The sequence below is a fragment of the Lepisma saccharinum genome, chromosome 13 (genome assembly GCF_977018435.1).
Source record: "Lepisma saccharinum chromosome 13, izLepSacc3.1, whole genome shotgun sequence".
Classification (NCBI taxonomy): Eukaryota; Metazoa; Arthropoda; class Insecta; order Zygentoma; family Lepismatidae; genus Lepisma; species Lepisma saccharinum.
This window is the reverse complement of record NC_139241.1, coordinates 74,407,141-74,420,858: the sequence shown is the minus strand read 5'-3', so window position 1 is coordinate 74,420,858 and position 13,718 is coordinate 74,407,141. Positions and strand designations below refer to the sequence as shown.

The 13,718-nt window shown below is 37.8% G+C and overlaps 1 protein-coding gene across 2 annotated transcripts in view; it reads left to right on the top strand.

The window, feature by feature from the left end:
* The first annotated feature begins 3,878 nt into the window (after positions 1–3,878).
* Positions 3,879–13,718, top strand: part of wts (serine/threonine-protein kinase warts) — a 90,324-nt gene continuing 80,484 nt past the window's right edge. Inside the window, exons 1-2 of one of the 2 annotated variants that reach the window (XM_083134446.1) lie at positions 3,879–4,012; positions 12,762–13,117. The gene's annotated coding sequence lies outside the window, so the exon portion shown is untranslated. Of the gene's footprint in view, positions 4,013–4,108; positions 4,318–12,761; positions 13,118–13,718 lie in introns of those variants that run through there. The other variant, XM_083134447.1, reaches the window with a different exon arrangement.

Genomic DNA, 13,718 nt, shown 5'->3' with positions numbered 1-13,718 from the left:
ATCCAAAATGCTATAGACCTATACAACTAACATCAACACTCAGCAAAATCCTTGAAAAATTTTTAGTCCGCCGATTACACTCTCACTTATTGTCAAATAATTTTCTCCCGATACACCAAGCCGGATTTAGGCCACACTTTAGCGTCTTGGATAACCTACTAAGACTCTCAAATCGAATCTACAACCAGTACAACACATCTAAACCCTCTTGTTTAATACTATTCGATCTTGAAAAGGCATTCGATAAAGTGTGGCACACCGGCCTCATATATAAACTGCATAAGTTTCGCCTTCCTTTCTGTTACATTCGATTAATTTTCAACATTCTTACCAACCGAATGGCGGCATATGTAACAATAAATAACAATCTGTCTCACCCTATCTTCTTGAACGCCGGAATACCGCAAGGATCGGTATTATCTCCATTGCTCTACTTACTTTATGTCGCAGATATGCCAACATTCTCTCAGGTGTCAACATACCAATACGCTGATGATACAGCTCTACTGGCTTGTGGTTCTACAATTCAAGCAATAAATCGCATTATGCAACCAGCTATTAATGTATTTCAACGATGGTGCGACACATGGAGACTCACCATCAATAGCGCAAAAACTCAAGCCATAATATTTCTTCCTACCGGATGTCGCTCACGGATACAAAGAAATCCAAGTATGTTAGATCTTAAGATCCGTGGCACACGCATAATTCCTACCAACAGCGTTAAATATCTTGGTGTCATATTTGACACAAAACTAACATGGACACCACACCTGCAGAACATCAAAAAGAAAGCCAAAAACAGACTACAGCTGATGAAGAGACTTGTCGGCACGAATTGGGGACTTCGAGCAAACATCCTCCTAAATACCTATCTGGCCTTGCTTCGGCCCGTACTTACGTATGGACATACAGCATGGCTCTCAGCAGAGGACTCGTTCTATGAACGACTACAAATCATAGAGAGACATGCATGTCGACTGGCATACAGAATCAAACTACCAAGTCCAACTCGACTCTTCTACACACGAATAAGTTTTCCACATATAACACTTCACCTAGAGGCATTGCGAAAAGAATATATAAATAACAGGATGGACAAAGAACATCCACCGTTGGTTCACACAATCCGTGAAGATGCAATACACGACTGTTACCCGTACAGATTGTATACTCCATTACAACATCTTTTAACTCTGTATACTCTGACCATCGGGCCCAGACATCCTGATTATGAACTATACACCATTCATCATCCACCACAATTACGACCACATTTATACCCTTCATATTGCAACTAATAATCAAACTACAAGAAGGGGTATTTATTTACTAACATAAGAATGAAAGTAGGGTGTTATATAATATAGCAATGAAAATCCAAGGTCATTTCAAGACTAGGTTAGTGTTCATTTCATAATCCCAAAAATAGAAAAAGTGCACTTAGCCTATATATTATTATTATTATATATTTAAAAGTATCTAGCACGTACCGAAGAGAGGGACATAACCCTCTAAACGGATGAACGAAAAAAAAGCTGTAAAAAGAAACCGATTACCAGGTGTAGTTAGACATTTGTTAATTCATGAAAATCTCCAGACTAACAATTGTCTATTTTGGTGAAGCAGGAAAAGTTTCTATAATATGTAAAGAGAAACTGTGACGTTGCAAACATGTAGTATATACAAAAATGTGGCAAGATTGCTAATAGCTTACCATGTGAAATAACCATATTTTAAATGTGCATTGCTATATTCGTAAATTACACAGGCAGCAAGGTAATGTTGCAAAAAAAGTTGTGGCAACGTTAACTCCTTACATACCTAACGTTGCTACATAATGTTCAGTATATGTTGCAAAAACGTTGTCAACCAACGTTGCAGCAACGTTGAAATAAATGACCCTTAAACGTTGACACAACGTTTTCGCAACGTTGTATCAACATACATTCAACGTTGTAACAACGTTAGGTATGTTAGGGGCTAACGTTGCCACAACGTTGTGGTAACATTACCTTGTTGACTGGGTCGTCACTGCACCAAATGTTCTGGGTTCGCGGGAGGACCCTCTAAATTATCGGACCAAGACCCTTTCTTATCATTTATTTACTTATTTTTCTATCTTGATGGGGGTTTGGAACATAAATTCGGAGTTTTAGTTTTCTACACCTCATCGAGGTTTTTTTTTACAAAGTTCAAATCATTGGATATTTTATACTACGTAGTCTATATATTTTCAGAAGTACGTAATTTTAATCTCCAGGAATGGGCGTCGGTAGAGAAGGGGTCGAACAGGTCGGTGAACCCCCCCCCCCCTGGAAATCGACATCGTTCATTTAAAGAAACAAGAAAGCCGAAAATTTGTTACTCTTATTGTTAAAAACAGAAAAATGTTCATTTAGTTTGTATTCGAGCAGAATAATCAAATAAAAATGCATTGATCGAAATCACTGAGTGAAAAATGCAGGAACAAGGTTGTATTCTACCATTTCATCCAAAGAACAAGTGGTTCCATAGGTTTCAAAATTCCAATAATTACAGTTGTTGAGTTGGTTGGTGTTTTAAGTCGACTTTATGCACAGTAAGGCTAATCGGGACTGGACCTACAGTTTAAAGTGGGATCCGAACCACTTGTGCCTCCACCGGGTATTGAACCCGGGACCCCTTGATTACAAGGCAATGACGCCTACCACTGCGCCATGGGGGAGGCCCTAATAATTACAGTTGTAGGTGAGGGGTCACACAACAAGATTTAAGGAAAAAAATCCCCTATCATTTAAAGCCTTTTCTTGAACCAGACGTGCAAAAGTTAATACCAAAATGCATTTCAGATACTAACTGCATAAAGTGCGACAGAAATAATGGAAAATAGTTGTATTCACTCGTTTTGTGGATCGAGTCTCCACATTTATATAATAATAATAATTATTATTATTATTTCGAATAAAATTGTTTTTATTAGTTTATAATATTTATTATTATATAATGACATTAATAACCATGGTAATAATACTCATTGTTATTTTTTCTGCTATTCAACTTTTATCATTTGCCCGACCCCCTACAAAAATTTCTGGCTACGCCCATGTAGGCAACAATTTTACTTTCGCTATGATTTCACCAGATCAGCATTTAAAAAATCACATTTTGTCAGAATGAAATTTAGACGATTCGAGTTTAACGGAGTTTGAAATTCCAATCAAACTTTTATTTGCTTCGTTTCTTCAGAGAATACTTTTTTTAGTATCAGATTTATTGATTAACATGTATTTTGAAAATTGAAAAACCGCGAATCGAAATGATCGTGTGTATTATCGCTCATGCTGTATTTATCTCACACAAACGCGCCCAGTTAAGCTAATACCGCAAACCAAATCCCAAAGAAGCGATTTGCTGCTGGTCTTCGTAACAATTTCGAGAATGTTAATTAGTTACCAAATCAAGGTCGACCGAGAAGTTTAGATATAACGTTCCAGCATGTCTGTGAAGCTTAATTAAGTTAATGGATAGTTGTAGTTAGTGGAACTTGGTTTTCTCTTATTATCTCCAACTCAATTTCCTTTTGAAACAATATATCAGCTTCCAAGTATGCCTCCTAGAAATACTTCTGCATGCTTTCGATGTTCCCTGTTTGCTCAAGGTCTGCTCAGAAAAGAATGTGGTGACCACTCCCTGCTAATTATAAATTTATTAAAGGTTAAAATAATAAAGATAAATAAATATTGATGGAAACAGAACCAAGTAACTTTAATTTGATTATTGATATTAAAACAGCACTATATTTACGTAAACTTATAGCAATTTGCTAGAAAAGTAGTTCATAGCATTGATGATGAGTTCGAGATTCTCCTTTAAGCTGCATTCCACAGACTACATCCCGTTTTTCGTGTCGACTATAATAATGTAGCAAAGCAAAGTGTTTATAGTGATACTGTGCAACATGTTTAAATTTTATGTATTTTCCGTAATTAGTCAAGATTTTGAAGGAACCTAATATTATATAAACATGGAGGTAAGTTTATTTTATTGCAAACTAATGCAAGAATGAGTGCGTTGAGTCTTGACTCGTAAGGCTGTGGAGCTGGTGTGAAGGAATGTGGGACTACAAGATGGCGACCTCGGGATTTGCCAATTTGGTGAACTGTATATAAAGTATACATTTTCCATCTGCTTACTTGATTGAGAGGAATTACGAAAACAAACAAGATTTTGATGATTATTTGAAGAAATGACATATGCTAATGTAAGAAATACGATACGTGCGGTATTAAAGAGCGGAGTAAGCAGCATTTGATGTGGAATGCATCTTCATGTCAGGTAGCTGTGTGTATAGCCTGTGGCTTTTTGTTAAAACTCTTCATGTAGATCAGTAATAGATAAGAATAAATATAAACAGAACTTAGTGATATGTATATATTATATGCTGTAATATGTTTGGAAATGTAACAACAAGTTTTTCAAACACGCAAGTTATTAATGATGTTGAGAATGATGTGCTTTTTCCAACTGACAATTGCTAATGAAAATAGCACATATTTTTGATTGGACTGTAATTCGGCTTTATATTATTTAAGAAGGCCCGGTGTGTTTCAGATAAATATAATTTTTCAGCGTTTATTTATTATGCATTTCATTTATTAATATTTGTGCCTTTTGTAAAACAGTATTGTGTCAGCATTGCATCACTCCAGGTGGAATATATGTGGCTAAAAGTAATAGCCTAATACAAAAAAGTGGTCTTGTTTTGACACTATTCACTAGTACATACTAGACCTACATATTTATTATGTTATGTACACCTAGTAGCTTTTGATTATGCAGTGCACTTTGTTTTTGTTGAGAACATGAACAAATGTACAAGTAGGACACACATTTATAGAACAGTTTGCCTTATTTCTCATGTGGGAAGCTAATTTAAGTAATTCTTGACCTTATTTCTCATGTGGGAAGCTAATTTAAGTAATTCTTGACCTTGTGCACTTCCCTATTAAAAACAAACCTTTTTAAAAATGCAAAGTAAGTAAATACAACAGGAGTATGAGTCATCAGTATGTAATTATTTTTATTTGCCATTGCATTGATGGATTTTATGTTCCTTGTAAACACTTTCATATTAATGGTGAAACTGTGACACTTAATAGTGTTAATGTGCACATAGCTGCAAGACATTTTGTTAACATTGGTGTATAACATTGGAAAACACGAGTCACAACAATATTTACTATATTCAGTGTTGTTATTTTTCTATATATTAAAATCCCCTTTATGTTTGTATTGCAAGATTTTATCTATTAACTCCAATTCCCATGTGTGTTGTTTATTTGTAAGTCCCTCTTAAATCCAAGGATTGTCATGTTGATACAATTATAGTTTTCAATCTGTTGCGTGGAATCAACAGAAATCAAACTGGAATCAATGTTTGTCAGTCCTATTTGTAAAAATTCTCCATAATTATTCAAATACCTACAATACTAATTCCAAATAAAAAAAAAAAATATTATATTTAATGGCAAAGTGACTATCACCGTCACTTTGTAATCAAGGGCCCTGGGTTCGATTTCTGGTGGAGATACATTGTACCATGGTTTGGATTCCACTTTAAACAGTAGATCCATCTAGGCGAACCTTTCTGAGCATAAAGTGAATTTGAACGTTCATGGGTTCTATATTTTTGTTACGTTGATTATGTAGTGAGAGCTGGAACGTAGATGATTATAATATTCCAATTAATCTTATGCATGCTCATTCATATTTTACAAGCTATTATGGAAGGGAGATCCTAGACAATTAATTTTGCCAGCCCCTGTGGCAGAATAGTTAGCCTATGTGAATTTTTGTTACTTAGTTTTACTGTTCTCACTTTGGCTAATGAAGACTATGAGTGATGATTAGATGGAACTATTGTCGTACACAGAATGTCCATGTGCAGACATGGACTTGAACCTGAGAATGGATGGTGCGATCGTGAACGTGGATCACCATGCTGGCTGGCATTGTGTGCTATGGACCAGCTTGATTGATTTGATTTATTTTATGTCACTTTTCTGCTACTTCTGGCTAATTGTGAAGCTGATGTGAATTGTGATAAGTAGGGAATGTATAAAAAGTTCTGAAAATGTTTTAAAAAAGGTGCAGATAAAATGCTGTTATTCAATGCTCTCTTTTTCTGCACCTTCTGTATATAATGCGCATGGACCGCATAGGGAACTGTGCTTCTTCCGAATAGATTTTGTTGAAGTTGTGTGTTTCCTCTCGCGGGTTTTGTCACATTATCTTGGGAACTATTGGGGCTGCAATGATTATATTATACCATTTTATACCTAGGATTTTATGTAGCTGCTCAAGAGTGAGAATCATTTATTTTTCTGTCCTAAATTTTTAACAAAATATGAAAGAAAAGGAAGGGAGATGGAGCTGAAACATCAAAGAGGGGGTAATAATCCTTTGTGCAACAGCCCATGAAGGGCCTACACATACCTACCGACTGCCGGTCTCCCTCCCACGCTTTCCTTCGTCACCTCTAAGCGTGGAGATCTTCAACCAGTATTGGAATAGTCGGGGGGTCAGCCCGACGTATCCCCAGCCGTTATAGTAGGTCGTCTCGACCGGATTACGCTCACTCACTCGGAGCTCCCCAATTTCCTCACGATGGTGGGTTGCCACCGGCCCTATACGTAGGCCGAATAAATTCCGACCAGAGCCGGATTCGAACCTACGCCGTCCCGCAGCGAACGATCTGAAGACGAGTAAACGCCTTAACCCGCTTGACTACGGAGGAGGACATCAAAGAGGGGGGTAGATGTGTTAATCTCTTGAAAAGGTGCAACAAAGTGTGTTCATTTTATTTGATTTCATGTCCTAAAATGCATATCTGAAACGACCTGTATAAAACAGCTAAAAATTCATTCCCTAGTGATAAGATTAAATTGGTGAAAAACACACGTGGACAGCACAAAACAAGTCTTACATAGAATTATTAATTCATTTATGATTTACAAGACCATTGTTTTTATTAAACTATCCTAATCTTGATCGAGTGAGTGAGATAACAAAGAGAATAGTCGCTTTAGCTGGTAATCTGGAGGATTTTAATGTTGTTGAAATTTGTCCTCAGAGGGTTATACTGGCTATGGGTTCAGATGCCAGATCCAGGTGTTGGAGGGTTGAATTGAAAGCAGTCATTGTGTGTGCAGTTTTGCCTCTTTTGTCAATTTGTCATTCATTCACATCATTAGAACTGACCCACTGGATTGGAAAAGTCAAGTTAAGTAAACAAACATGACAAATTCTTCTTTAAACTATACTTTGACTTCAAAACAATAATATCACATTGGGTGCTTTTGGCATGTTGGGCTGCTCTGAAGTGGCTTCGCAATAGATTTCTTCAAATGACATGATCAGTACTGAAGTCTCGGCTAGTGGTAAATTGTATGTGAAACATGCTTGCTGTAATGAGGGTCATGATGGTCAAGAATGAGGCAGACAACAAAATTGGATATAAATTCAACAAGACAATGCATGCAGCCATAACTGACACCACGTACAGTATTAGATTTTGCTAGTATAAAATACCCTTTAATTTAATTGGAAAGTAACCTTTAGTTGCTGTCGACGAGGTAGAATTCTTTTTGCCAGATCTACTGCAGGAGCATTCTACATGTTTTATGCTGTGCATCAATAGTAAAAGGCAGTTCATTCACTACAATCTGAATTGTTCCTCGCAAATTTATTTACTACAAAAAATAATGCATTGTTTTGAACTGGAGTACTGCATGAGATCGCTTTTGCACACTCATACTTGTTTGAGCCTCCCACCCTTGAGCGTACAATGGAATTTAATTGTAAAGTGACAATAATCATACATGTAAAATATCTGCTTTGGTAGTTTCACCCGACAGGCATCTATTTCATTTTCACATATCACTGTGTGTGGGTTAGATAGACTAAACTACATTTTAGCATGGGGATGAGGGCTATGTTCACGTAAGTTTCAGTCTTGCTGCATCTTTCACTTTATGATCGATCTTTTGGAATCCACTACTACAGACAAATTACGGTTACATGCATTCTAATGGGCTTCCAGTGCATACCGTTCATTTTGTCTGGTCAAGCCTCTTTCACTCGAGTGAAGAAGCTCTCAATTCCGAATGCTATCTAGTGTGGTCTGTGCAAACTATTTGACGCTTTAGCAAAATCCTCTCGCTACAGCAATTTTTGATTGATTTGCTTTTTGTGCCACTTTGGACTAATTTGTGAAGATGGGGATGTGTGAATTTGATGAACGGACACTCACAAACATCCATGCCCAGGCCAGGATTTGAACCTAGGACCCCTGGCATCGCAGCGCGCTGTGCTAACTACTCCGCCATGGGGTCCGGCGTTGCTATTATTGCATTCCACTCATGATGCCAGCAACCTCCTTTTGTTTAGCATGAGAAACACCAGGGCCACACACCTTCTTGAACACAGCTAAGATAGTATCGATGTTGGTTAGCAAAACCACTGGAGGCACTTGCTAGCTGGTTGTTGAAATGGATTTACTTGAGTCAACTTAAAATTCTCAGTGTATCAATAAATCTGCTGTAGTTGCAAGTAGGTGCATGCAGTATTCGTTGAGAGTGCAACATTGAAAGAGCCATCCTCTATGGTGTAATGGTGAATGCATAACAAAGTCAGAGATCCCAGGTTCAAAAAATATTGTGCATCAAGGCTCACAGCATCTACTTGTTTGTGTGTTTTATGTACCTATGCAATGGTTTTGGTGGCCGAGCACATTAACTTGTTAACTTTCATTTTTGCACCCAGGTTCCTGACCTGTGCATGGGTGTTCTTTGCGACTGTCCTTTCGTCACTTATCCTCGTTGTTGCAATTAGCCAAAAGTTGCAGAAAGGTGATACTAAATAACACAAATACAATTTTTTGTGTGCTAACTAGTCATAAACATATGATTTTTTAGTAATCTCGAATTTTAGCTACACCATTTTTTTTTGTCAAATTTTGTGTGAGAGATATGTGGCCTATGCGTGTCTATGTACAACATGTTGAGTATTACATAAGTTTTTTTTTTATCTTACTGTTATAGTAATAACAGCCCGTGAGGTCCAGGGCCTTTATATCGACTGCCAGCCTCGCTCCCACCTGCCGAGGGTGGGAGATCATCCAACATGTTACGGCATGATGTGTGGTCAGCACGATGAACCCCCAGTCGTTGTTGTCCCATACACAGGCCGAAATCTCTTGAGAGAGGTTGTTACGATTCCCCCAGGAGGCTTCAAACCTGCACACATCCCATGTCCGGAGCGCAAGGCATGACGTCTTAGACCTCTGTGGGACTTTAGTGTTATAGTAGGCTTGTAAAAGGAGTGTTGTTTCCATCTCAGCTACCAGTTTTGATTGACCAACTTACTGTCTCCCCACCAAGTGTTTCAGGTTCGAGTCATGGCGATGGCATGGGCATTCCTTTGAAAGTGTCCATTCATCAATTTCAGTATTTTACAGCAAAATTGGTGCAATGCAAAGAGAGAGTTCAAATTTTGCACAATGTCCATGACAGTTACACTCCCTGAAAGTGTGGGGCAGCAGTTTTGCAGACCCCATGAGAGACCGAACTGACGCATTCACTTTCTTCAAACACTGTAGCAAACATTCAACAAGCAAATCATGCTATACGTGAACATTCAATGTGCATAAACAGTAGGGCTGAGCCGATACGAGTGCCCATCAGAGATATTAGAGCCCAAATATGACTCAGAGTCTGAAGATTGACGGCCCTCTTAAATCAATAGTACAATAGAAATGTTATTGAGAAAAAAAAGAGATGATTTTTTGTTAAGGATGCTCTGAGAATAGTACTAGTTTGAATATATTTACAGAAATTATTTTATTACTCTGAATTGTACTAAAAATTGGCTGATTAGAACAATTCATATTCGAGAGGTATATGTTTGACCATTTCATAGATATTGATGAATGTATAAATAAACGAGTCCAAACACAAAATTCACTCTACTCTGTCTCTGTTATCTCTGGAGCAAGACTGCGCATAGCATGAGAGGAGGAGGTGGGAATCGAGTGTGCAGATCAAAGCAGTACACCCTGCTGCGAAGGTTGGTAACTACAGTCACTTCCCCCTCCATGCAATCCTAGGATACCTTGAAATTGAATAGTTAAATTTGAGTTTGAAATACTTATACAATTAACATATTTTGTAATTAGTATATTCCGTAACATTTGTGACTGGTTTTTGTAGATGTAGTTTGAGCCCGAGAATGTGAAATGGCAAATGTAAACTCCGCACTTTAAGTTAAATATATGTAGTACCGTTTAATTCAATTGAATTAAAGTTTTTTGGATACATTGCAATCACACCGACCCTTTATATTGTTAATATATTTGTGTTTGTGAGTGATAAGAGGCGCTAGGTAATATGTAAGGTTGAAATAGAGAAAACATCTGTTTGTACCCTTGAATTTTGGGCACCTTGAAAACCAGGAATTATACTTGAATTTTATCATGGTCCTAGAGTAGCCACACTGAAGATAAATCATTTTTTCAAAAATGAAATCAAACCATATGATATGGGTTGACCTTGATTTACATTTTAGAAATGGTAACTTGATTTCCTTTTTGAAACAGGAAAAGATGTCCATATTATCTGCCATTGAAGTTTGGGTGGTATGATACCAACATTTAAAACAGAATGTATGTTACACATCTTAATAAGAAAACAAATAAAGGAATATTTTATAGTTAGCAAAGGAATCTAGGCTCCGACACCACCAAATAGTTAGAACTGTTGCCTTTGATGCAAGCGGTCCCAGGTTCAGTTCCTGGTGGAATCCTCCAAAATTTCAGCATTGACCCAGAGTCTTGAGGATAACTGGGGAGCTACTTCAAAAGTAGAAGCAGGTTCTGGTCACGAATGCCAGAAAACAGTGTCTATGGGACTTGATGCACTGACCACACATCACCCAATGAAAAAACTTTTCTATCAGGCCCTGGCCCTTACATGGCTATTACGCCATGGCAGAGGCGTGGGGTAACAGTAAAATGTAAAGAATTAAAAAGTTGCTTCAATAAAATGACAACATTGTTAAATACAGGGTGACAATTAATGAACTATATGAAATAAAACCATAATAATTTCTGAACGGTTCGAGTGATGACATCCAAACTGCATGACTGGCCACAGGGCATGATGGGAATTCGTATGCGTATGCGCACGCAACGTGTTGATGTCGGCCATTTGCAAGTGAAAATGTCCTGGAGGAGTATTTTGGGGACCGCATTCTGGCTCTGGGGTACCCAGAGGCCACTGGAAGGGTACTATGTTAAGGATAAGGTGTACAGAAATAACCCCAAAACCATTGCCGAGCTGAAAACTGCCATTCAGGAGGTCATCGATGTTTCGACACTTCAGCGGGTCATGCAGAATGTTGCTGTTCATCTGCCCCACATCATCGCCAGAGATGGCAGACATATCGAACATGTCATAACCTAAATCCGAATGTCTGTAGTGCCGTTTACATGTGCAATACAGTTTGTGTACTACGTGGTTTGTCACTAATTTCCATTTTATTTCATATAATTCATTAATTGTCACCCTGTACGTTAATGAACACCATTGCCGTCGAGTGACAGAAGTGAAGAGGGAGGCCGTTCCGCTACCCTGAAGAGGCAACAAGGGAGAAGACAATGCAAGGAAAGAGCGAGGAAGGACTTTGGGGCATAGTGCACTATGGGGTTATTCATATGCCTGTTAAGGGACCCTGTTGCTATTCAGACTACCGGATCAGCCCGTGTTGTCTCATCAGATTGGCAGAAAAGAGCTAAGTCCCACCTAGGAATACCTTTTCTGTGAAGCAACTAGAGGTAGACTGCAGAGCCAAGGCTGGATTGAACTGCAACTGAGACCAGTTAGGTAATAGACGAATATATAGTTCCTTGGTGTGATTCGTGATTTGGACAAACCTTGTTCCAAAATACTAAGTTGGCAGCAGTAGTACGTACAGCTGGGCTTCCCTTCCTCAAAGGAGCGGAGTTCTGTCATCTGCTCAGTGCTCACCACACAAACGTCAAACTGACCCGAGAAAAGTGGTTCTTCTTCTTCCTCTTCGCACCTCATTGCAAAGAAACAGAGAGAGATGAAGAACTGACAAGGGTCTACCACTATTCATTGGATTTTTGTGGTAACTGTCTCATGAGTGGTAGTTCTTTCTAGGAGTGTTTGTGGCTAAATCACTGTGCTGATTGCAAAACAAGAACGAAATGAACAAACATCTAGCTCGAAGACATATTTTCTTTACCGAGTGGGGGGAGGGGGGTTATAATGTCTAGCAGTCATAATTGTCATACTGATAGCCGGCAATACTTTTGAAAAAGTCACACCACTACACCATGTAGTTTAATAGTTTAGTTCAACTGATGAATTACTATGAGAGTTTGACTGTAATCTTACCCTTGCCTGATGTCATACAAAAGTCAGTTTAAGTCCACTCTGTGCGTAGTATTAAGCAGGCAAGGTTCAGCCAAGGGCTGCTCTGGCACCTAACCCTGGGACATCTTGATTACAAGGAAACAGTGGGTCATTCAGGAAGTGAATGTGGGGGAGAACTGTACTATGTAGAACAAGCTCTATTTCAGGCATGTGTTGCTTTTATCTTTGAGTTAGTTTTATTTATGCACATGCTTATGAATATTGTTGAACTTTCTACTTATGGCATACATTAAATGTTTATTATTATTATTATTTTTTTTGCAGGTCCCTATAACACATCCGTCCAGCTAAGTGCCTTCGATTTATGATTTTTATATTGAATTACCAAGATTCTATCAAGTGAACTTAACTCTTTATTAACTCAGTCATAAAGTTCTTGAAGTGGTGTAACGACTAGTGTTTTATGGCAGTGCATGAGTGTTTTCCAAGTAATATTTGAAGAGTGCTTTCAGGAGCCAGTTTTTTGTGAAATATAGTGCCTTTTGTGTAATGAGAGCCTTAAATATGTGATAGATACGTGGCTACAATGTTTGTGATTGAATGGCTTTTATATATTTTAAAGTGGAAATTTGTTCTGTGCTATGGTGTGCAACTTCAGTATGCTGTCAGGATAATTGAAGGTATGTATATCTGTTAAAATGTATATTTTTTGAGGTTGTGATCTTTTTATTTTGTTACTCATTTAAAAGCCTTTCTTAAAGAAATGCTTATTTCTAAAGATAATATGTTTGGGATACTATTGAACTGATTTGCCTGTTTTGATATGACTGGGACATTCCTATTTGTGCTTCTATTCCAAACACTGCCCTTAGATGATGCTCAGAATACTTTCTTAGGCTTGTATGAACACCACACTTGCCTCACTTTTTCCGTAGTCTTTCATTTATTTTTCTTTGAATATGGACTCCTTGAAAGCAGGTACAGCATTCCCTAAGGGTGCAGCTGCATTTTTCTATGCATATCTTAGCTTCTGGCAGGGTTGGCATTTTGCCCGGGTATTTTTGTTGGGAAAACTGGGTTTTATTGGTTTTCTTCAGGTTATGTTTATAAATATATATATTTTAATAAATACATTTTCCCTGATAGTAATATATTGGAACATTCAATTTGTATTGTTTTAGTTCACTGAGTCAAAAACTATTTACATTTGACAATCAAGGTCTCACACCTTGAAATGATTAAACTATAAACATACATAATCTGTGCCACAACAGGCCATTG